Source organism: Anabrus simplex, chromosome 10 (genome assembly GCF_040414725.1).
Source record: "Anabrus simplex isolate iqAnaSimp1 chromosome 10, ASM4041472v1, whole genome shotgun sequence".
Taxonomy (NCBI): domain Eukaryota; kingdom Metazoa; phylum Arthropoda; class Insecta; order Orthoptera; family Tettigoniidae; genus Anabrus; species Anabrus simplex.
Genome location: NC_090274.1, coordinates 24,335,740 through 24,360,154, shown reverse-complemented (window position 1 = coordinate 24,360,154; position 24,415 = coordinate 24,335,740). Strand labels below are relative to the sequence as shown.

The window sequence follows — 24,415 nt, the reverse complement described above, 5'->3', positions numbered from 1 at the left end:
ATCAATATATCAAGTATCTCTACTTCTTGTCCGGCCCCGCGGTATAGGGGGGCAACGCGCCCGCCTGTCACCCAGCGGCCCCGGGTTTGATTCCCAGCCGGGTCAGGGGTTTTTAATTGTAATTATTAATATCCCTGGCCTGTGGACTGGGTGTCTGTGACATCCTTAATCTTCCTTTCCTCACACACAACATTCCACACTACCGCCATTCCAATTACATGCAGGTTCATACAATATGACGCCAGAACGGGCAAAAGTCCACATGGGTCGACGCCCTGAACAAATAGCATTTTTTTTTAAATCTCTATTTCGTACATAGTCCTCACCATGCATAAATTTAGAATTCAGGATCCTTGGTGGTCATTCATTGCAATAAATGAAATATATATAATTTGTAATTAGGAGAAAAATTTAAAGACATTATTGTAAATATTTTGACCGGCTCCTTGGCTGAATGGTCAGCACAGTGGGCGGCCTTCAGTTCAGAGGACCCAGGTTCAATCCCTGGCTGCATCGGAGATTTTAACTCATCATCATCATCATCATCATCATTTTCCAGCTCCAGTTTTTCGGGTGTGGTGCACAAGCGCTCGCCACTTCTTCCTGTAGAAAGTATAATTTTGGTTCCTCTATATCCTCCCACTTGGCATTCCTCTTGTTGACCTCCAATTTCACTGATTCTATCCATCGATTCCTTGGCCTCCCAACTGGCCTCTCCCCTTTCACTTCTCTCTCAAAGTAATTCCTTGCTGTTTCGTTCTGTCCACGCTCATAAGATGCCCAAATCTTTGTAGCCTGCATCTTCCTAAAAGCTTGGTAACAAGTATTTTGATGCCAGCATCCTACCTGTTTGCTTCATTTCTAATCTTGTCCTTCCTGGTCTTTTGGTTAATTGTTCTGATGAATTTAATTTCTGTTGATTGGATTTTACTATTTGCCTTGTTTTGCAGGGTACATGTTTTGAGCCGACATGTGAGAATTGGAATGAAGTAGGTATAAAACACTGTCAATTTTCTGCTTTCCCAGAGTAGATTTCTCACTTGAAAATAAAATTGAGAACCATACTGAGTCCTGTTAAGTAATTCTTGTTTTACTGTGTTATCTTTTGAAATGATACTTCCAAGGTATTTGAAGACAGAAACGGACTGTAACAGAGATTTTAACTACTTCGGTTAATTCCCTGTCTCAGGATCTAGATGTTTGTATTCATCTTAATACATCATCATCATTCTCCAACTACAGTTTCCCAGGTGTGGTATACAAGTTCTTGCCACTTCCTCCTATCTTCAAATATTTTTTTGCTTTTAGACATCTTCCTCCACCTCTGATTTTACTGTCTCCATCCAACATTATCTTCCACTCTGAGGTTGAAGTATGTCCTTGCAGTTTTCTCACTGACCATACCAATGAAGTCTACGCTTCTTTATAACACTGGCAATAGGAATAATGATGCCACCTTCCTTCCTGTTCAATTCATTTATGATCTTATCCCCCTTCTGGTTGTTTTTCATTTGTAGTTCTGATGAATCTATTTTCTGTTGCTTGAATTCTGCTAATGACTTTGTTTAGTAGAGTACATAACTTCAAACTATAGATGAGAGTTGGTACATAACATGTGTAATACATAGTTATTTTGGCTTCCTGGGGTGTTTTGCTGCCCCAAAGTAGGTTTCTGACTTGACTGTAAAAGTTAGACACTTTCTGTATTCCTTTCTTACAATTTGCTTTACGTTGCACCAATACAGATAGATCTTATGACGAAGATGGGATAGGAAAATGCTGGGAGCAGAGAGGATCATGATCTTTTGAAACCCGATATTTTATTTCTACATACACTTAAAACTGGACTTGATCCCAAAAATAACACTGCAGGGCTGAGTAGCTCAAACGGAAGAGTTCTGGCCTTCTGGCCCCATGTTAGTAGGTTATCTCCTGGCTGAATCTGATAGTCCTCAAATACACCAGCCTATTTGGTATATTTCCTTTTCCTCTAACTCAATTTCCCATATCACTGACTAATCATGGTCTCATGACTTTAATTTTCAAGTGTGAACCATGGTTCTCCATTCGAGCTGATCTGCTAGTCTGAGTGAGATTCGAAGTGAAGTGTTTGATTTGGTCCAACCATCTCAATGGTGCTACACCCCTGGATTGCTGTCCATTAACTTTTCCTTGAACTATCAGTTTTCAAGGTATCATCACATCATACCACATGACCAAAGTCCTGTACAATACAACACCGACAAATCATTGAAAGCTTCTCTTTCGTTGTGTTTTTTTTTTTTACGTTGCACCGACACAGATAGGTCTTATGGCCACAATGGGATATGAAAGGCCTGGGAGTGGGAAGGAAGCGGCCATGGCCTTATTTAAGGTACAGCCCCAGCATTTTGCTGGTGTGAAAATAGGAAACCACAGAAAACCATCTTCAGAGCTGCTGACAGTGGGGTTCGAACCAACTATCTCCCGTTGAAAGCCTGACACAAATGCAAAGTTCATTTAAAATGGACACGTTCATTCTTCTTGCTGTCCATGGGATACACACCAACTGATGCCAGCACCACATTTCCAAACCATCAATTCATTTCACATCAGATGCCTTCAGTGTCCAAGATTATGCACTGTACAAAAAATATGGAGAACACTAGAAATTCCATAAGTTTCTTACCTTGTGTGTTACGATCTTCGAATATACAACGTGTATTCCCTATCTTGCATGCTGCTGTTCTCTTCGATCCTGTCGCCGCTGCTTAACGTATTCTACTACTCCGCTCACCTGTGCTCTGGCTACGCCATTCATCACGTGACTATGATGCCATCCTCTCTATTCCTCTCTATGCTTCGCCTTCTCCGTTGTCTGTGCGCTGTGTGCTTACCTTGGACACGTGATAATATGCTTCTCGAACTTGCTGGCTTGTAGCCTCCTCACTTTTCTAGATCTTTCTACACCGCTATATATTCCCACTCCGCTGCTCCACAATTTGAGTCTGCCTTCGTCTCAGAGTGGTGGAGCACCCAAATAACCGTGCTACTTTGTATTATGTCAATTCCATTTGGACTGTTAATCTTCAACAATTTGGTGAGCAAGATTTATCATTATTTGGACATTATTTTTTCATCTGGGCCATCTGCCTGCTGAACTTTTCTTCTGCCGACTTAACACTTTGTATTTCCAAAGCTCATATGAAAGACTGCACTTCTACATGAACTGCGCAACGGACAATATTTTAAAAAAAATTTAATCACTTCAGTTGTCTTCTAAGACGTATGCTATTTGTAAATTCTGTTCTCATAACATAGTAATACCCGGTGAAGAAAATCCTTTCCCCATTCTGATCCTTATCCCACTTCCCTTTCCCCTTCCTTTCGTACTTCTTTTCTTTCAGGTTTTGCTCCCACTTTTCTTATTCAGTTTCTGTATGTATTCATTGTACGCTTGTATTTGTTCGATAGGCTTTTCTTACATGCATTTTGGAAATTCTATTTGTAAATGTGGCACACTTTTCTAATTTTCTCCAGTTTTACATATTTATCTTTCACCACTTGTTAAAATTTCTCTTTGATTTATTTATCTTGTGACTGTGTTTGATTGTTAAATATATTCTATCCATATTGTTAATTTTTGGTTTTCCTCTTGGCCTAGCTCCTTCTTACTGCATGTTTCCATGGTTTAATAATTTATTATTATTATTATTATTATTATTATTATTATTATTGTTACCGTGGTTTGGTGGATTAGCAGAGGTGAAAGAAGGTGCGGGGGTGAACAGGTCTCAGGCTACGAAATTAAAGTTAATTTAAAATTTGAAAAGGTTATATTTTCTTTTCAAAATTCAGAAATAACAAGAATGGCAGGTACAGAGTAGCAAGGCAACAAAAGTACAATTACAGTATTTACAGGATTTGGGCTTCGAGCCCCGAACTCGCAATTCTTGGGCAACTAGCCCAACTTTACCCCAAAACAAGATTTAACAGAGGGGCAGAAATCCCCATTCATGCCCAGGGGCGCTTGCTCTAAATTACACAGAAAAGCCTCCTCGAGGCATACATACTCAATTTTCAAGAAAGAGCCACTCGCTCTCAACTTTAAGCCTATCAAAGGCCACACCAAACTCCACCTTCAAGTTGTCCTCTAAGGACATAGACACGGGGGTAAAATACCCAACCTACTGAGGTCTATTAAGTGAGAAAAAGGTTAATTACATGACCTCCAAAATAACAATTTGTGAGGAGGCGATCTGCACTCCTAATACCTTTTGTTTAAAACCTAATCTGGCTCTAGGCCGCTAATGCAAGGGCTAATCCCATACTAAAGAGGTGACTTTAGAAGGAAACAATTTACATTATGTTACGGAAGAATCGGTTATGAAAAATAAGTTCACCTCAAAACAATATGAGTGGGAGCTCGAGAGGGTTAAGCACTCTCTATCCCAATATGTAGCTTTAAAAGAGAATACATGCTAAGAGTCTTTACATTTTAGGGAAAGTTACATGGTGGAAACGCTTCGGACCCGCCCCAAGAGTTAAACTGCTGAGCTAGCAAGAAAAGAAGTTATTAAACGGCCATTACCTTGTTGTTGTACTGCTGCCCGAAGAAAGAGGCGCTTCCCGCCCCCTGCTACGTACTTTACACTTTGAAAGTTGGTACAGAAGTGGCGCAGAGACCCGAAAATCAGCAGTTTATATACTCTCGTGGAAAGTTCGAGGCGTTTCGGAAATGAGAACACCCGCCCACCAAAACTTTATTGGCTAGGGTTAAGCAAGATATTCAAGTTGGAGAAGATACATCTGGTCAGAAATTAATTAAAGAAATTCGGGATTGGCTAAATTCAAAACAAGGGGAAGGAAAGGGTTATACAGCCAACTTAAACAATAACAGAAAGAAATTTAACAAGGAACAAACTTTTGAAATAAAAATTTCTCCAAAAAAAAAAAAAAAAAAAAAAAAAAAAAAAAAAACAGTTCTTTCACTTCGCACTAGGGTGCACCATTGTAGTTCTTCAGTAGTGTCCTCTAGAAGAGAAAGTTCACACTTCTTACTACCGGTAAAACAAAAATACATCGAAAACGACCCAGTTCAGAAACTCCAAAATTTCCAAGTAGTGACATCTTCTGAGAAACTTGAAAATTAACACAGTAGATAAAGTTCAGACTTCCTCCAGCAGAGGAGTTTCAACTGGCGCAAAGTTTGAATTAGCGGCGTGGAGGTGTACCGCCCGGTACAATTATTATTATCATCATCCGAGCCTCCCTTTTCTATGACCTCTTTGCTTAAGCTCTATACTATATTATATCACTTCGTGTGTACATTACCTCTACTGCCGTGCACTTCAGTTGATACTATTTGTTTATCACACGCTACCAACAGCAAGATAGCAACAGTATGTTGTTGGTTTTTTTTAACAATATGGATAGAATATATTTAACAATCAAACATAGTAACAAGATAAAGAGCACAGGTGAGCGGAGTAGTAGAATACGTGAAGCAGCGGTGACAGGATCGAAGAAAACAGCAGCATGCAAGGTAGGGAATACACGTTGTATATTCGGAGATCGTAACATGTGGACTGTCAGACCACACGTTCACAAGATTGACCACTTTGCAAGCCACTAATATGCACCTTCTGATTTCTATTTCGCAGCTGCCCCAGGTAAAACCTGAGGCAGTTGAATTCATTAATCATTTTTATGTGTGGTGGAAAGTCCTGTAGTGGAGGGTCTGATCTTTATCGATGATTGTTAGGTTTTCTTTTTCAAAACTGATCTGCAATCCAATGACCTGACTTTCAGCAGTGATCTGCAGCATGTCTAGAAATTCAGGGAATTCCTTGGTGAGTAAAGTGTTATTATCGGCACTGTACAAATCAGTCAATTTTCTGCCTCTTATCGACACCCGACCCACCCCCACCGTTTGCCCAAAGCTTGTCTTACAATAAACTCGCCGTAAGCATTGAACAGACTGAGACAGAATACAACTTTGTCACACACCCATTCTGATCTTGAAGGGTTTAGTTCTGTTATTTTCTATTCATTCATACATTTACTGTAATAGAAAAGAACTCCTGGGGGACAAAAATTTGGCACCTCGGCATCTCCAAAAACCATAGTGGTTACTGGGACAAAGTAATAAGTTGATTGTAAGGAGGAATCTGAATTTCAATTAAATATTTCTGAGGGGCAAGGAGGGATCTTCAACAGTCCCAGTAATACTGCGAACTGAATGGAATTGACATCTGAATTGAATTGATATTATGATCGATACGAATTTCCTAAAATTATATTATCCAAAGCCCACAACTGAGTCACATCATGTCTCATAACTTTTTCTTCATTATCCATAATGACATCAACCATAATAAAATGGCTTGGCTGGCCTACCTCTTTTTACCATGTATGCGTTGAGATTCACCAGGGTGAGAGGCAAGAAATGTTTTAATCCTCTTAATCGTGGAAAGAGATTTCCCCATATATGCAGTAGCTTGTCTTACTGAGCGAGAAGACTTAACTGTTTATTTTATTTTTCTACATCACTGCAGTCTGCTACTTTTGCTATTATTTTTCTGCGTTCACTGTGATGTTCATTCCGAGTAGGAGTTCCATGGTGTTCCTGTGATGTACTTGGATTTTTCTCAGTTATTGCGATAGGTTTCACAAGTTCAGTTTTAACCTATATTTGTTTGCTTTGCTGTAAAAATAACAATAGTATTCAAAGTTTTGCATATACACCGCCAGGTGTCTCATGGTGATACATAATCAATTCATTTTTTATGTTACAGGTTGCCAATCCGTCTCTCAAGGTCTACTTATTGAGCACTAGAATTAAGCTATTTTTATTAACAGGATATTTTAGTGAGAATTAGTTAAAATGTACTATATTCCTTTTCATCCATGACTGCACCCCACCACTCCCTCTCCCTTTTTTCCCATGACATACTTTTTAGTATAACTAAGTTCAATTTTTTTAATGTTTTTAATGTGTGTTTTAACATGAAGATAACAGGAATATATGTCCTTGTTAATTATGCACTACCCCTAAACATATGCAGCTGAAGATGTCTACAAAATAGACGAAACATGTTCTACAATTTTTAATTTGCCTTAAATGAATAAACAGTATCGATCATGTGGAACTATTGTGTTTTTTTACTTCTTTTAACAGCATATAACATTGATACGGAAAATGCGGACGATTGCTTGCAACTCAGCACTATGGAGTCAAAGTGTCACTAAATGTTTTGCGGATAGTACATGAACTTATTTTTCACTGTCTACAATGAGCATTTTAAAATTTTCTTTCAACTTTGTTCTGTTTTCCATGGAAAACATCAGCTCTCTAAGAAAATAAAAAAAACACACACATTGTTAAAGGAATGTCCTAGCGCACAATAATGTCAAAAGCAAGGATGTAGGGAACTGTTGTCTTTGAGTGTGAAAGGTATGAAAGATTGTTGCTGTTATGAAATGAAATGGCGTATGGCTTTTAGTGCCGGGAGTGTCCGAGGACATGTTCGGCTCGCCAAGTGCAGGTCTTTCTACTTGACGGCCGTAGGTGACCTGCGCGTCGTGATGAGGATGAAATGATGATGAAGACAACACATACACCCAGCCCCTCTGCCAGAGAAATTAACCAATGTTGGTTAAATTTCCGACCCTGCCGGGAATCAAACCCGGGACCCCTGTGACCAAAGGCCAGCGCGCTAACCATTTAGCTATGGAGCCGGACTGTTGCTGTTATAATATACTAGCATCAAAAAGTTTAAACTCGCCTCTGAAATTCTTCAAACTGATATGCAATACAGATTGATGGGATTTTTTATCCATTTCCTGCTGCATCCTGATCTATTACATAAAAATATACATATAATGATATTTAATCATTATTTAGGTACTATGTAGGTGTCTGGAGAACCGAGCGGAGTGGCTGCGCATGTTAACGCGCTTCAGTTCTGAAGCCAAGCATTCTGCATTCTAGAGATGAGTGGGGTTCGAACCCCACTGTCGGCTGTCCTCAAATTGGTTTTCTGTGGTTTCTCATTTTCACTTTCAGGCAAATGCAGGGACAGTTCCTATTCATAAGCAACCTCCTTTCCTAATTTCATTCACCACCATTAATTTCATCTTCATTAGGACTGAGCAATTGGTTGCAGGGTTCCTCAACTGAAGTTTAGCAACAGGAATGGCATCCAGCTGTAGAAACATGTCATATACGTTCATCTCGCCTCATCCTCAACCCTGTATCAGGAAAGAGGACTAAGACCTAGACATACAAGTAGGTATTTGGAGAGCGATACTTGCAAATATCTAGAATCTTCAACCAGTGTGCACAAAACGTCAGCCTGGATTCTGTTATATCACTATACCAAAACACTGACCGCCTTCGTATCGTAATGGTTCGCACTATTACCTGCCATCCTTGGAGACCTGGCTTCGATCCCGGCACTGCCAGAAATTTAAGAATGGCAGGAGTGTTGGTATGTGGTTAAAATGGTACATGCAGCTCACCTCCATTGGGGGTGTGCCTGAAAAGAGCTGCACCACCTCCGGACGACGAGACAAAATTACTTTTTTTTTTTTTTTTTTTTTTTTTTTTTAACCAAAACATTTACAAACCTCAACCCTTAACTTGTGTGGTGCGGTCACACAGACCGTGGGAAACTTTTCAAGTTTTATTTTATCACTTTCTGTCTTTAGCTCCCATCTTTTCTTTCGCTTACCTTGCTAACGTGTGAACTTGAGTCCCCACACAGCTCAGTGTTGCTGTAGCTGTTGACACATGCAGTTCATTGCATAGTAAAAATTTTTGAGCGGTATCACAGACTGCACCTCAATGGTTACGTTACACATTGTTCGTTTTCGATTAACTCTAGTAGTGTGGATTTGAAAGCACTGTACAATCATGGCTTGAGGAGGATATAAGTGATAATGAAACAGACTCTGATTAAGATTTCTTTATTATAAAGAGTGAAAATATTTCGGAAAGTGATGTCGCAGAAGGGGAAGAAGAAGAAAATGAGGCTGCAAATAGCGAGGATAACACTTAAAGCATACCACGGAAGAAATATAAACAAATGGTCACGTGAGCATTCATGAAAAGGAGCAGGACCCAAAAGTATGGGAAGTTTGCGTAAAATGTTCTATGTGCTTTATATGCTGTGATTTTTGATAAAATGATGTAAGTTACTTTGGTTTAACTGTATCACTCTATCCGTCACATGTATTTATTTCTAAATATCAGCTTTATAAAGGATCCTTATTCCAAAATTAATCAAAACTGATGATCAGTGAAAAGAAGCAGACCCGGCCAACAGCTGGAAACTGCAGATGATGATAATGATGATGATGATGATAATGATGATCAGTGAAAAGATTCTGCCATTCTCTATTAAGAGTGAAAGTAAGGATAATAGATTATTTTATTTGCATTTTTAACCCATATTAGATTAATGTAGGAACCAGTACGAGCAATTATAAGTTAGTTGTTTGATTACGTGTGGCTATGTGTAACTAAGATACATTAGCGCTCTCCGAGACCTCACCTCACAAAGTACATCTCAGAAATACCACCTCACAAGTTGACGCTTAAAAGTCTGTTGCCTTTGTTGAAATCACCTATTGTTACTTATAATACAAAGAACTTTCCCACACTTTTTTTAATATCTCTGTTGGTTTAGCCTGTTTTCCAACAATGAAATCTCTTCCTTCAGTACTGCTCCAATTTTTGCAAGATAGAGAGTCACTGCAGAAAACTGGGAGAAAAAGTTAGCATGAAAAGAGTGATGAGGCCAACAAGACAGTCAAATGGTCAAACTGACAGACTGCTATATAAACGAAAGATTTCTGAATTTAGCATTCGCTCTACTTTGAAGTGAAGATAAAAAAACAAGCACTCACAGTTATCAAGTATGTAGTGGACATGCTAGAAGAAAATCCGCTGCTGAGGATAAACATGTTGAGATCTTAAGCAAGTGTAACAGCTGTGGACATCTGCACTGAATTTCACAGAACTAGAGAACAATCAGTGTCACTGTTGACTGAGAAATATTCTTTACATAATGTTGCCTTGTGTGGACGTCTGCCAACAGGTCTCTTTTAACATGTAGACATAAATCTTTGAGATGTCAGTAGGCCATACAACAAAAGGATTGGACCACTGAACAGTGGAAATGTATGCTATGAACTGATGAGTCAAAATTGAGAAGTCTGGGTCAAATCGTCATCTGTATGTCTGCCGTTGTCCAGGAGAAAGAATAATAGAAGGCTGACTAATACCAACTGTGAAGCATAGTGGTGGTAGCATTAGTGTTTGGGGTTGTTTTGGAAACAATAAGCTCGGAGACTTTGCGAGAGTGGAAAGTATCTTGAGAAAGAACCAGAACAATCGCATTTTACAGAGCAATGCAATGCCATCTGGAACTCAACTTCGTTCTGCATCAGGACAACAACCTGAAACACACTTCAAAGCTGTGCAAGTTATAAGTAACAGCTTACTTGTAGGAGTTCTACAAGTAATGACCTGGCCCCCTCAGTCACCCAATTTATTACCCATCGAGTTATTACAGGATGAACTCGGTTGTAAGACAAAAACAATCTCCTGTCAACAGTTGTGAAGATCTCTAGCAATGCCTTTTGAAAACATGGAGAACTATATCCACAGAGGTTTCTAATGTTAACATTGATGCTTTCACGGCCAGTACTTGTAGACATGACATGAGCTTTTGGGCTTATGCCGAGTCAAGAAAACAAGGTGAAACTCTTTACATTTCACAGAGAACTTTGCTCCGGAGCAGAAGGAAATCTCGACAGTTCACAAGGAAGACTTCTACAATAATGAAGGTCTGAATTTTCTGCCTCCCATCGACACGCACCCATCCCCACCATAGTTGCCCAAAGCTTGTCTTATGATAAACTTGCCATAAGCATTGAATAGTTTTAGAGACAGAATGCAACTTTGTCACACACCCATTCTCTGCGAAACAGAAAGAGGTTCACCTTGTTTTCTTGGCACGGCATAAGCCCAAAAGACCTATATCACGTCTGCATCCACAGAGATGTTGGAAATACTAACAAAAAGAATACCTGTATTTATCGAGCAATAATGAAAGCACAAGGCGCACAAATGGATGAGCACAGAGTTTGAACAGTGTAGCACTAAAAGACATTGTTTTCCATTATTTTAAGCATAAAATGCTTTAGAGTGTGTCAATAACTGTATAAATGGATGTCTATGTTTGTATTTTGAATTATAATATATGTCATTTGAAATATCACTAATCTCCTGTCTAATAAACAACAAGAAGTGGAATTTTCTTAACGTGAGCTTTAAGGTTTTAATATTGATGGTAATTAACTTTTAGTAATATCATAAAAAAATATATTATAAATTATCATATTTCACTCACAGGATCAGCCTAGCATGGAACTGCCCATCTTCATCAATACTTCCTAGGTATACATTCTAGCAGCCTTGAATCTTATCCTTCCCCTGAAAGCCTCATCTCTAACACAATCATTAACACTGATTACAATCAGCTATTGTGACATGCAACAGTAGTCTTAACAAGGATAATTAAGTTATCACATTTACGTCTCCACTTCTCACCACTTCTCTTAGCAGTGCAGTGTGCTACTTGCATGGACAATACAGGTAAGTAGAACACTTATCATTCAAATCAGCATTTCAGATGGGGGCAAAATTATTTTTAAATCTCAATTCATACTATTTATATTAGCCGATAGGCAACCTTCTTAACTTAATGTACTTTTCATAAATGCTGATCCAAAAGTTACTAATCCTGTTATTGCTGTAATATATATACAGTACATGCAGTAGAAGTTTCTTAAATTGAGTACAGACTTTCAAAAGTAAAAAATCAGGAGATTTTATTTTTTTCTGGCATATCGCGACATGTTACGACACATCACTGATGATGCAACTTTGAAGAATATTTAACACATTGTACTACTCAATTAATTAATTTATTTATTTATTTATTAATAAATTCTAAAATATTGCATATATTTTATAAATACTGAAATACTGCATGTATCTGAGCTTTGGAACACATGACTCTTCATTGTAACTGCATTAGGCCTCTTCATAAATTTCTGAACTAGATTTGTGCTCTAGGCACCGGCCATGTTGAGCGGGTTTTAAGGTTTAATTTTTTTCCAGGATTCTTTTTCAGGAAACTTTTATCTGAATTGTTTTTGTCCTTGTAAATATACTAAAAAATAGCCTCACAGTCGGCATTGTTATGTGGAAATGATATGATAAAAAGCATTACATTAGAGATACGAGCTGATTACATCTGTCTTGCCAGTGTCCACTGAACATCAATTCTCCCCAAGTACTTAAAGAATGAGGAGAAACCTGGGTTTTATCAAAAAATACAGGAATATTAATTTTGTTCTCAAAATCGGGAGATAAGTCTCTGCGATCAGGAGAGAGGGAGGAAGGGCCAAAAATAGGGAGTCTCCCACTTAAATCAAGGGAGATGGCACGTCTGTGAATGTGTTCAATTCAAATGTGTTAATAATTCTAATGTTTTTCATGATCTCTTGGCATTCCTATACATCATCATCATCATTTTACAGTTCCAGTTTCAGTTTCCTGGGAACTGTTGGCAAGCCTCTTCCACTCAGTGGGTTCTTGGTCTTCCCACCATCAGTTTTTCTGCCACATGCCTCTCCAAGTTAACATAAGCTGTCCTTATTGGCTCCATCCTCATTACATGCCCATACCACCTCAATCTGGACATGCTGACCCGATCTAACAATGATGTCTCAATCTCACCTTCCTTTCTAAGGTGGTGATGGTGATGATTATTGTTTTAAGAGGAAGAACAACTAGGCAACCATCCTCTATATAACACTAATCAGAGGGAAAAATAGAAGGGATCCGAAACTTTGAAAAATTAAGATATCGGTCAAAGAAAGACAAGGGCCAGGAAGGGCGTGAAAATGAAAGACTCCCTAGCCTTCACAAACCTAATAGCATCGGGGTCGGAAAAGAACAAAAGTTGACCAAGGGAGGTCGGATAGGATAGATGAAAGTGAGGAGCCTGGCACAAGTAAGTGGAAGCAATGCCAGGACTCAGCTAAGGGCCCCGTGGTCGCCAACCCACGCTCCAAAGTTCAGAGCCCCTGGGGCCCCTTTTAGTCGCCTCTTACGACAGGCAGGGGGTACCGTGGGTGTTATTCTACTGCCCCCACCCAAAGGGGGTCTTCCTTTCTAACCACATCATTCCTTAACTTGTCCAGGTACTTCATCTCAGATACCTGCAACCTTGATGAGTCCTTCTTAGTGAGGGTGCAGCTTTCGATGCCATAGGTTAAGATTGGTATGAAGTACTGATTGAACATCACCAGCTTTGATTTTGTTGGTACTTCGGGATCCCAAGAGGAGTGTTTGTATTTGCTGATAAAAGTGAGAGCTCTTCTGCACTCTATTTGCCATCTCCTTTGCAGCTAGAATATTTCAATATATTACACTGCCAAGGTATGTAAAGTTTTTCACACTTTCCAGTTGATGGTTTCCTAGCACGATGTTTGCTGGTCGACCCTTTCTCTTTATTGTCGTCACTACTCTTTTGGGTTCGTTTATCTTGAGACTGTATTCCTGGAACTTAACCTTCCATTCATTTGAGTCTCAACTGTACTTATTCTTCAGTTTCTCCCCAGATCATAACATCATCAGCGAAAGCCACTGCATTTAGTTCACCAGAGGTTTTCTTGATATTCTTCAGTACCTATGTCATCCATGATGGTGATAAAAAAATAATGGGGATACTGCACTACCTTGCAAATTTTTAAAATGTGTCTTTAATTCAATTCAAAGTCAAGATACCATATTAGAATTTTAACACTGTAAAAAAATATGTTTGAGAATGACTGAAGACTGCCTTGATGGAACCAAAAAATGGTATATAGTTGTGCTGGAACTCTAAATGGAACTGCAGTTATTGCAAAGCTAAGAAAAGGTTTTGAGCTTTTGGACACCTGAGGGTATGTCTTTTAGATAGCTAACTTTGGGTTTTAGTAACCAGGAAAATCTGCTCATTAGACATAAACCCAGACCTTCATGTGGAGTTGACTGACAGCAGTCAGCAAATGAAATGTGAAATACTACTGGAGGCTTGGAAGGGGGAACATGAGGACACTAGTTAAAATGGGTGATGACAAATGGATTAAGTGATAATGGTGAAGCTTCTTTTTATTATTAAAGTGCTTTTTATGATAAAATGTCATGAACAAATTTGTGGTCTGTTATTGATTCACCATATTCTACTGTCACTGCAACTCAAAGAACCACTAAAGAAGTAGGGATCATTTTGAGTTCAAGATTTGGGCAGTACAGTTTTGTTTAATTTGAAATCGAGATTAATCCAAATTATTTTCTGGACCTTTTGGATTTGAATTAACCAAGTTTTCCTGCTTTATAAAATAAACTTGTCGGTAGGCAACTTGTCTATGTTTACGCAGGCTAATCTTGAGAACCACCATCCAGATTTTGATGCCATTTTCACTTTTGTACAGAGCATTATTCGAGGAAGTTTTAGGTGTATGAAGTATTAATTTGTGACAAGAGAGCCACGCAGTTTCGATTAGTGAAGGAAGATGCAGCAAAACCGGCCATCCGAGCACCTTCTTGGCTTTCGCTGCCTAAACCATCAACAACAGACCCCCAACTATGTGTGGAAGAATTATTGTTGAGCATAAAAATCTTTACAAATAAGCTCACAACAGTCCAGACCCACCTATAAATGGGTAGCCTGCAATAAGAATGTTTATGTTTTAGTTTGTAGTAATAAATCAACCTGAAAATGAAAAAAAATATATTTTGAGACTAATATTTTAATCAAATAATCCTTATTAAAATAAATTGTTTATTAACCTTGTATGTACGTTGAGTGCTCGGCCTGGAGGCTGGTTTGGACCTCCACAACTCCACCATCAGCCATCATAGGTGACCCAGGTGTCACTGAAGATGTGCGCTAGGGAAATGAGGAGCGAGATAGTTCCCTGTTGCTTTCCTCACTGAGCCACAAGTTGCTACTACATCTCAGTCTGCCAAGCCTAGTGAAATGCCCGCACCAACCGACCCTATGAGTGACATTTTCACACTATTCATATCAGAGACTGGCTGCATACGGAATGATATTACTAGCATCACTCATTCCTCGGTCACTTTCATGTTGTTTATTTTAACCATGATGGTTCAATCTTGTCCGTATTGAGCTACACACAGTTACCCCCCGTGTTTGTCCAACCCTTGTCCCGTTTCCCTACGGGGTTGGGTATGAGGTGAGATGAATTTGTCATGGCGGTTTTTTATGACCGGATGCCCTTCCTGACGTCAACCTCATCAGAGGAGTTAATGAGAGATGAAATGAATGACGTGATATATGATAGTGGGGAGAGGGTGAAACCCGGTGCCGGCACATAGCCTACTCCTGTCGAATAGCACCAAGGGGTCTGCTCAAGGCTTAACGTAACCATCCGACGGACGAATCACCATCAACAGCATCATATGCCCTCACTCCATATGAGCACTGTGGAGAGGTTTGGAATTTAATCCAGGCTTTTGGCACGCAATCTAGTGATTAGAAATTGTATACCACCACCTCCCCTACCCTGCCGGCCAACATTCTGATGGTGAAAATTTTTTCGACCAACGGGACTCGAACCGGCTAACCTCGGTGTTAGACCGTTTTTAGACTTCAGCGCCTTAACGATCATGGCCACCAGGCGGGCTACACAGTTACCCCCCGTAATTATAGTAAAATGTGAAGTATTGACAAGGTGGAAAAGAGTTTCATAGAAATTGCTCTTTCATGTTGTCAAAGCCACAATGGACAATGAAAGTAACAAATATGTTCTGGCCCACACAGAAGACATAGTGCACTGTAAACACTAAGTCTTACCAGTACCTAATAATATTATTAAGATAAAAACACCCTTACAGTATAAGTTTGAGGTGCCATACCAAGGATTTTGGAAGACTTTTAGGAAGAGATTCGGCTTACCATCCTGTCTTAGAGATGAGACTGTAGTGACAGTGCTGAAGAAATCCTGCCACATCTTAAATCACAAACAATCTCAATCCAAATATTTAGTATGATTTGCTATAACTTACCTGTTATATAAAAATGTTATTAGTGAGACTGAGTCCTATGGTGCTCCTTTCATCGGAAGGCAGTTTTGTTACATAAAATATCTGTATGAATACTGTAAGAGTTTTTACTGTTTTAGTAAACACAGGGATAGCTTAAATATTGCATGGGGGGAAAGGAGTAAGATAACAGGGAGGTGGCCGGAAGAACCTCGGAAAAATGTTGCAATGAGCTACGTACATACATCAGAAGGAAAACAACTAATCTAATCTGCAAGGAAATCTTATAAGGATTATCATTATAAAAACAAAATTGCTCCCAGTGTAGGTTACCAGTTAAATGTTAAATGTTAAAAGCTAGAAAGGTCACACATTCAAAATGATAAGTTGTATTTTTGTAACACCCTTTATATAATGTTTTTGTGAAACGTAGGATAAAAATAAGGTAAAACTTTACTAACTAGGGTGCAAAAAAAGTTTTAGGAATCCAACATGGCATTACTTGCACACATCACACAAGGCTGATGATGATAAACGGGGTTAAAATCAGGTTGTAAGTTTCACGAATATGAAAATTCCTTTCATTTTTAATTACTGTGTTAATGGGGTGAAAATTCCTTTTGGGGATCTTTGTAATACCAAGGAGTTAATATAAGGAAAGATCTTCATTGGGATAATCACATAAATGGGATTGTAAATAAAGGGTACAGATCTCTGCACATGGTTATGCAGGTATTTAGGGATTGCAGTAAGGATGTAAAGGAGAGGGCTTATAAGCTTCTGGTAAGACCCCAAATAGAGTATGGTTCCAGTGCATGGGACCCTCACCGGGATTACTTGATACAAGAACTGGAAAAATCCAAAGAAGAGCAGCTTGATTTGTTCTGGGTGATCTCCGACAAAAGAGTAGCGTTACAAAAATGTTGCAAAGTCTGGGCTGGGAAGACTTGGGAGAAACAAGATGAGCTTTTCGACTAAGTGGTATGTTTGTAGGATGCTAATTAATTTATTTATTATTTAACCACCTATTCAATACATTAAAATTTTTATACAATTAGGAACTGATCATTGTTACCTTATGAATGTGAGACATGCCTCGCCTTTCATAGAAGGCATCATCAGTCACTGTACCTCCTCAAGGTTAAATCAGGCACCTGATTTAAAATTAAAATATAATGACTAAGATCTAATATTAACATTTTTACAATAGGAGCAGTCTAAGGAAAAGAATACAATATTCGGTATTAATGTGTGTAACAATATCAGCCATTGGCTGTTGATTACTAGTTGTGTAAAGAACATATACAGTGCTTAGTAGCAGTGGTCTGATTTGAAAATTTAAATATTACATTATTTGGAATGTTAGGAAAAATATTCCAGCAATTTGAGAGAATGTTAAATGAGACCTTATTCAAAAGTAAAGTCGTAATAATTGGAAAAACTATCTGGTTGAAGTCTTAGGTTCGAGAATTATGGCTTGCAATAAGTAATTGGTGATTTAACTTGGCGTAAAAGGAAAAAGAATACAATATTGGATATTAATGTGTATAACAATAATATCTGCCGTTGGCTGTTGATTACTAGTTGTGACAAAGGTACATATACAGTGCTTAGTAGCAGAGGTCTGATTTGAAAATTTAAATATTACATTATTTGGAATGTTAGGAAATATAATTATTAAGTTTAATATCAACATATTTACAATAGGAGCAGTCTAAGGAAAAAGAATACAACATTCGGTATTAACGAGTATGGTATGGTATGTTCCAAGCTGTCAGATGGCATGGAATGACATTAGTAGACGAATAAGCTTGAGTGGTGTCTTTAAAAGTAGAAAAAATCACAATGTGAAGATAAAGTTGGAATTCAAGAGGGCAAATTGGGCAAATATTCATTTATAGGAAGGGGGGTTGGGGTCTGGAATAACTTACCAATGGAGATGTTCAATAAATTTCCAATTTCTTTGCAATCATTTAAGAAAAGACTAATAAATAACAGATAGGGAATCTGCCACCTGGGCAACAGCCCTAAATTTGGATCAGTGTATGCCATGTGGCCTCCGGAGAGGCCTGGTGCAGGGCTTTTGACTTGACCCCCGTAGACGACCTGCACGTCGTGATGAGGATGAAAAGATGAAGATGGCACATACACTCAGTCCCCGTGCCAGGGGAATTAACCAATTATTGTTAAAACTCCCGACCCTGCCGGGAATCGAACCCTGGACCCCTGTGACGATAGGCCAGCACGCTAACCATTTAGCTATGGAGCCGGACAGATCAGTAGTGACTGATTGACTGATGGCTGCCAACTTAGCTGTGGCTAGTGACAAGACCATCAGTCTGGCTAAATACCGGTATTCAGTGAATTTCAATCCTTCTGTACTTAATATATTCACATTGCAAATACATCTGTCACATGCCAACACTTTCAAACTTCATGGTTTCATTATTTTCACAGAATGTGCTAGCCCTGTGGCCACACATGATGCGCTCTCTATCGGAGATGATAACAAACTGCTCCAGCCAATAGGAACACAGAAAATGGTCACACTTCTCAGGTTTGCATATTGTCCATTTTCATTTTTCTATATGAGTAAAAATACTTCTTGAGGTGAGTTAGGGGCGTGCAGCTGTGAGCTTGCTCCTAGGAGATAGTGGATTCAAACCCCACTGTCGGCAGCCCTGAAGAACCTTAATTAAGGCCACGGCCGCTTCCTTCCCACTCCTAGGCCTTTCGTATGCCATCATCACCATTAGACCTATCTGTGTCAATGTGACGTAAAACAAATTCTAAAAAGAAAGAAAAAAAAGAGGCGGGTTAGTGGGTCTCGGGCAAGCATAAAGAGAGGATCTCCCATCTCCGCTACTTAAAGTATTGTTTCACATCTTTTTTGCATGATTTTCTCCTTCCTAAACATGCACCCTTGCCATTAAGGTATTACTAAAAATAAACTTCTAAACAATTCAATAAATCAGCCACACAGACATCAAAATAGAACTCCAGAAATTAAACACAGAGAGGATAAAAACAAGGAGAATGCAACTGGAGTCAAAGAAGACCCCATCTATACAGTATATAATTTTGAAGCAGGTAACTGTAATTGGGATATGTTGATGTTCTGGAGTTAAATTTGAAGAACTTGTAAATTACTCCTTACAGAACATTCTTCCACACACATCCTGTCTAACCAAGATAACACCTAACAAAATAAATTACTGATATCATTACGGCCTAAATCATTAGAAACCTGTTTGAAATGAAGCAATTAACTTTTACTTACACTTAACTCTTTGCACCTTATCACATAATAAGACCGGTCATGTGAAGCTGTAAACAAGGTGTTACCTTGCACAAGATTGATTAAGCTATAATACCAAGTCATTCCTATCGGCCTTGATAGCCAATCACTTGAGTGAAACAAGATCGCAAGGGCCTTTTAAATAGGGAGGTAATAAGATCATGCAAGAAGAGAAGAGCAGAGAGTCAGACACGATGTGAGTTTCATTTCATTTTTTTTACTTTCTCTGCATTCATCAGCTTCTTCTAATACCTTCTCCGTTCAACAGAATTAAAAAGAAAGCTTCTTTTACATCAGTGGAAAGTTTCTTTTCCAAAGTGATGACTTGTAGCTTTTGTGGGCTTAAAAGTATCTTGAAAATTCAAATTACTTTTAATGAATCCTCAAGAATGAGATGAAGGAAATTTTGCAAATATTAAGGAGGTATTAACTCATTTTGCTTTGTATATATCACAGATACAGCAAATTAATTCAAATAATTTTAAGAATATTCTAGTTTATGTTTTACATATAAGTTAAAGTTGTCGTGAACATTGAAACTGGGACTCATGACCTGCTGTGTTCACAAGGCATAAATATTTTTTTTTGTTGCTTACCCCCCCCCCCCCTTTCCACATCTGTGGGGTCATGGGTGCAAACTGTGTTGCCCATGTGGATTGGGCCCTGTTTTATGGTTGGATGCCCTTCCTGACGCCAACCCTATGTAATTAGTCTTGCGTGTTTCTGTGATGGTTGGTAATGTGGCGTGTTGTCTGAATATGAAGAGGAAAGTGATGGAACAAACACGAAAACCTAATCTCTGGGCCAGAAGAATTAATCAGACACGATTAAAATCCCCGACCTGGCCGGGAATCGAACCCAGGACCCTCTGAACCTAAGGCCTCAACACTGACCATTCAGTCAATGAGTTGAATAAATAAATAAATAAATAAATAAATAAATAAATAAGCAATGGGCATGAGGCACTTATCACAAATATTATACATACTATTCACACACACACCAATCAACCAATCAATCAATCAATCATCACTGATCTGCATTTAGGGAAGTCGCCCAGGTGACAGATTCGCTATTGGTTGTTCACCTAGCCTTTTCTTAGAGAATTTCAAAGAATTTGGTAATTTATCGAACATTTCTCTTGAAAAATTACTCCAATCCCTATTTCCTCTTTCTATAAATGAATATTTGCTCCAGTTTGACCTCTTAAATTCCAATTTTATCTTTATATTACTACTTTTAAGAACACCGCTCAAACTTATTCGTCTACTAATGTTATTCCACGCCATCTCTCCACTGACAGCTCGGAACATGTAACATGTAATATACTGCTTACAGTAAATATGTTGGAAGATGGTCTGCCTAGTCAATACTATTTATTTATTTACCTTCACCTTAACATCTGGTACATGTTTCGAGAATATTATGCATTCTCTTCCTCAGCTAGTGGATTAAAATTCAGTATACAATAAGACCTTACTAAAATAGGGGGGGCCCCCATTAAAAATTCTTATTGTATACTGAATTTTAATCCACTAGCTGAGGAAGAGAATGCATAATATTCTCGAAACATGTACTAGATGTTAAGGTGAAAGGTAAATAAATAAATAGTACTGACTAGGCGGACCATCTTCCAACATATTTACTGTTACTAAGTCAATACGGATCCAATCCCGACCCTCAAGGTCGGGATTATTAATAATATACTGCTTAGTCGAGCAGCTCATCTCCTTACTACCATGTCTTTTCAGCCTAAACTTTGCAACATTTTTGTAATGCTACTCTTTTGTTGGAAATCACCCAAACAAATCGAGCTACTTTTTAAAAAAATCAAGTAACGCTGATGAGGGTCCCGTACACTGGAACCATATTCTAACTGTTGTCTCCTTTGCATCCTTACTACAACCCCTAAATACCATTGTCATAACTACGTGAAGAGATCTGTAACCTTTATTTACAATCCTGTTTATGTGATTATACCAAAGAAGATATTTCCTTATATTAATACTAACTGTAGGTCTTTCAGAGATCCCCTTGAAATAATGTCATACCATGAAGAGTAATTAAAACTGAGACGGCTTTTCCACTTGGTGAAACCACAACCAGATTTTTCACCCCTTTTACCATCATACCATTGCCTGCTGTCCATCTCAAAACAATGTTGAGATCTTTATGCAGTCACTAACAATCTTCTAACTTATTTATTACTCTAAAGATTATATCATTATTTACAAAAAGTCTTGTCTTCAATTCCACTTATTTACGCACATAATTTATATACATACAAACATATAAAGGTCCAATAATACTGCCTTGAGGAATTCTCCTATTATTGATTACAGGATCAGATAATGCTTCACTTACTCTAATTCTAATTTCTGAAAAATATAGTTACCCATAGCCACTCTTTTCTCTAGTCCAATATTGCACTAATTTTCACTAGTAGTGGTGGTGATTATTGTTTTAAGAGGGAGTACAACTAGGCAACCATCCTCTGTATAACGCTAAACAGATAGAAAAAATGGAGGGGGTCTGACACTTCAAAAAATGAAGGTATCGGCCAAAATAAGACAAGGGCCACGAAGGGCATGAAAATGAAAAACTTCCTAGGCCTCCATACATAATACCATCGGGGTCTAAAAGAACTAGAGTTGACCAGGTGAGGTCGGATAAGATAGATGAAAGTGAGGAGTCTGGCACAAGTAAGTGGAAGCAATGCCAGGACTCAGCTGAGGGCTCCGTGGTCACCAACCCACGCTCCAAAGTTCAGAGTCCCTGAGGCCCCTTTTAGTCACCTCTTACAAAAGGCAGGGGATACCGTGGAAATTATTCTACCACCCCCACCCACAGGGGGTTTTCACTAGTAGTCTCTCATGATCTGTCCTATCAAACGCCTTAGATAGATCAGTTTAAAGATATTAACATTAAAAGCTCCACCTTTACAATACTTAAATTTTTTATTCTCAAAGCGAAGTTACAGGTATATGTTTCGTCCCTCCTGGGGACATCTTCAGCCTAGCGAAAAACGAAAGTTAAATACTGCAGTAAAATTAGTATAACAAAAAATTGTGTTATATACATGTCTACAGCAACTCAAATTTATGTGTACCGAGCTCGATAGCTGCAGTCGCTTAAGTGCGGCCAGTATCCAGTATTCGGGAGATAGTAGGTTTGAACCCCACTGTCGGCAGCCCTGCTGTACCTTAATTAAGGCCACGGCCGCTTCCTTCCCACTCCTAGCCCTTCTCTGTCCCATCGTCGCCATAAGACCTATCTGTGGCGGTGCGACGTAAAGCAACTAGCAAAAAAAAAAAAAAAAATGTATGTGTGCCACTTGATAACAAAACGGTGATGTGAAATCCATTTGAAACATCTCATCGTTGTTCAAGTATAAAAGAATCTTATGTTTGCTGACACACAGGTTAAGAGAGAAAAATCATGACTAGCAGTTCAGTCTTGGTTCTATGCTGCTAATAGTAAAATGTGTTCTATTAGTGGCTTAATGTATAATAAACATTGTGTGGTAAAATTAGGCTGTTAACACAGGGGGAACTTTTCATGTGGTGCCGTTATAGGTGAAAAGCCGGGCTTCGGTCGTATAGTTTCAATCGTGGAGTAATATTCCTTACCGATAGGCCCTAACTGTCTTGGTCGACAAACCATGTGCTGTGTATGGATTGTCTAAACAATACATGTAGCCTAGAGTCACTTGATACCAACAGACTATGCTAATATCTGACAAAAGGAGGCAACAAGTGCTTATTATACAAGAAGTCTTATTTTAATGTAGGTGTTAATGATATGGATGAGGTTTTTCCTCTTACAAGTGGACAGCAAAACCTCCAAGAACGATAAGGGGTGAATGAGTGTGCCATAATGTGTAGTGGAGAAAAGTAAAATATTTATTTTTAAAACTTCCCTCAGTTGAAGGTTGCCACAATGAACCAAGCATAACAAAACAAATGAAATTTTAATTTTGGCTTACAATAATTTTGTTGATTACATTATTCTTACAATGTCCTTAAAGTGAAAGAGTTATAGCATGTAGCAATGATATTGTGACATATTTTTCGCTTTAGCTTAATTAACATTAGGAGGCAGGCTCATTATTTACGACTGTTAGATATAAAACAATTACCCATTATCTATTCTGCACAAAATATTCTGATTTGATTTGAAGAACACGCCATTACATAATTAAGCGATTGGTAAGTCAACTGTCTACACTAACCAATCACGATTAATATAAAACCACAGATATAAATAACCTGAACAGCGCCAACACAAGAAGTGGAAAACACAATACCATCAGCATTTCGAAATATTATTCGACTTTTGTTAAACCGATAGTAAAAATGATAACATTGTATATGTTAACGTATTTACATGTGACATTCAACTATGCAAATGATGTAGGATACATAGATTTTAATCTAAAATAACATTTCGGGTTGCTCCGACGATCACTCAAAGAAATAGCATCGGAATTATTAAGAGACAAGTGCCTGTTTCGCAAACTTGTCCACTTTAATTAAACATTTCTTTTTCTCACATAAACCAATAATACTATTTTAATCTCAAAGGGGATAAAATGTAATTGCCTACCTCATGATACACGCATCTGTTCACCGTCAAGACGTCTTTCGCCGACAACCTGTTACGCCTAAAATCCCCACTTGTTGATAACACTTTTCAAAGACAGGAAGAAAAATTAAATAATGGATTTATAACTGTAGATAAGGACTTTCCGAACACGTTGGTAATGGAACAATACAAGTAGGCAGATACCCGAATGTTCAATCAAAGAATACCTCGTCAGATTTATATCATAATATGATAAGCAATGCGCATGTTTCATGAAGTTACGAACGTTCATTCGTTCATAACAAAGCGGGGTGGGGATGAAGAGGATCGTACAATATATTGGCGTTCTGTGGAATGACGTTCTAATTACCTCTAAAATTGACGATGACATTAAAAACAATAGTATTTTGAACAACAATGTA

At 38.4% G+C, this 24,415-nt stretch overlaps 1 long non-coding RNA gene across 1 annotated transcript in view; it reads right to left on the bottom strand.

Moving 5' to 3' along the window:
* Positions 1–24,133, bottom strand: part of LOC136882094 (uncharacterized) — a 278,314-nt gene extending 254,181 nt beyond the window's left edge. The window contains exon 1 of the long non-coding RNA XR_010861089.2: positions 24,015–24,133. This is a non-coding gene — a long non-coding RNA (uncharacterized lncRNA). The remainder of the gene's footprint in view (positions 1–24,014) is intronic.
* Between the last annotated feature and the right edge of the window lie 282 nt (positions 24,134–24,415).